This window comes from Lipotes vexillifer, unplaced genomic scaffold (genome assembly GCF_000442215.2).
Source record: "Lipotes vexillifer unplaced genomic scaffold, Lipotes_vexillifer_v1.1 scaffold395, whole genome shotgun sequence".
NCBI lineage: Eukaryota > Metazoa > Chordata > Mammalia > Artiodactyla > Lipotidae > Lipotes > Lipotes vexillifer.
Window position 1 is genome coordinate 3,325,344 of NW_006797390.1, and position 1,136 is coordinate 3,326,479.

A 1,136-nucleotide genomic window follows, 5' to 3' on the forward strand; every position below is an offset into this window, starting at 1 on the left:
GTGAGCTCCCTGCCTCCTTGCCGCCCTTTCCCCTCCAGGACCCCAACCTGGAATGTCAGTTTGCAGATAAACTTGGTGAAACAGGATGGATTAACCTCACTCCCTGGACCCTAAGAGGACATGGAAAGGGCTGGAGGTTCTCTTGCTGGATGGGGAGTGGGGCTCAGGGCCAGAGAGGCAGGAGCAGGAAAGTGACGCTGCCCCCAGGAGAGATCCCACAGAGACAGGCCGAGAATTAATCAAAGGAGCACTGTGTACGCAAGCCCCCTGCCCCCACTTCCTTCCGCTCTCTGCTCTTCTCTTCCTCAGTGGGTGGAGGAACAGGTGGCCTCTGTCCCCTCCCTGTCCCCTTTGTGCCCGAGCATGGGGACGTCCCTGCACAGAGCCTGTGAATCCTCAGTTACTCCTCTCAGAAGCCCAAAGGGCAGAGGGTGTCACCTCATAGAGAGGAAGAATGTCACCCACAGAACTTTCCAGGAAACCCCTGGTCCATTAAAGCCTGGTGGCTTTCACCACGGCCGTGGAGAGCAGGTTGTGGGCAGAGCTAAGGAGTCTCCTTGGCAGCGCCCCTAACCCACAGCAAAGGGGGTAGATGGTGCTTTGAAGGCCGCTCAGAGGGGCTTCAGGCCTCCCCTTACGGTACGACTGTCCCCGGCGAGCCCCAGAGCCTCCTTTCTGCGCCGCTGTGTCCCTGCCTGTGACGAGACAAGGGTCACCACCATCCCAAGGCTGGGAACCTCAGATGGCCTCAAATGGGTCATTATTCAGGCCCCTCCCCACCAGGGCTCTGCACCGAACGAAGGTGCTCCTCTCCCCATTCTGTCCCCAAGTCTCTGTCCATTGTGTCTCCACAGGGCAGGTCTTCAGCTTCATGGTTCGTGTCTGTGTCACTGCACACAGCACACAGGCTCAGGGACAGTGGCAGGGCCTTTGCCACATCCTGTGTCTGCGCACTTGGCTCCTGTAAACCAGCTCCCACCCACTTGCAGTGTGTTCTCCCTCTAGTCCAGGGTGACAGCTCCCTCAGCCCAAGTCCAGAGCCCTGCAGACACTGCAGGTGGAGGGCTGGATCCCTCTGTGTGTGTGTGTGTGTGTGTGTGTGTGTGTGTGTGTGTGTGTGTGTGTGTGTGTGTGTG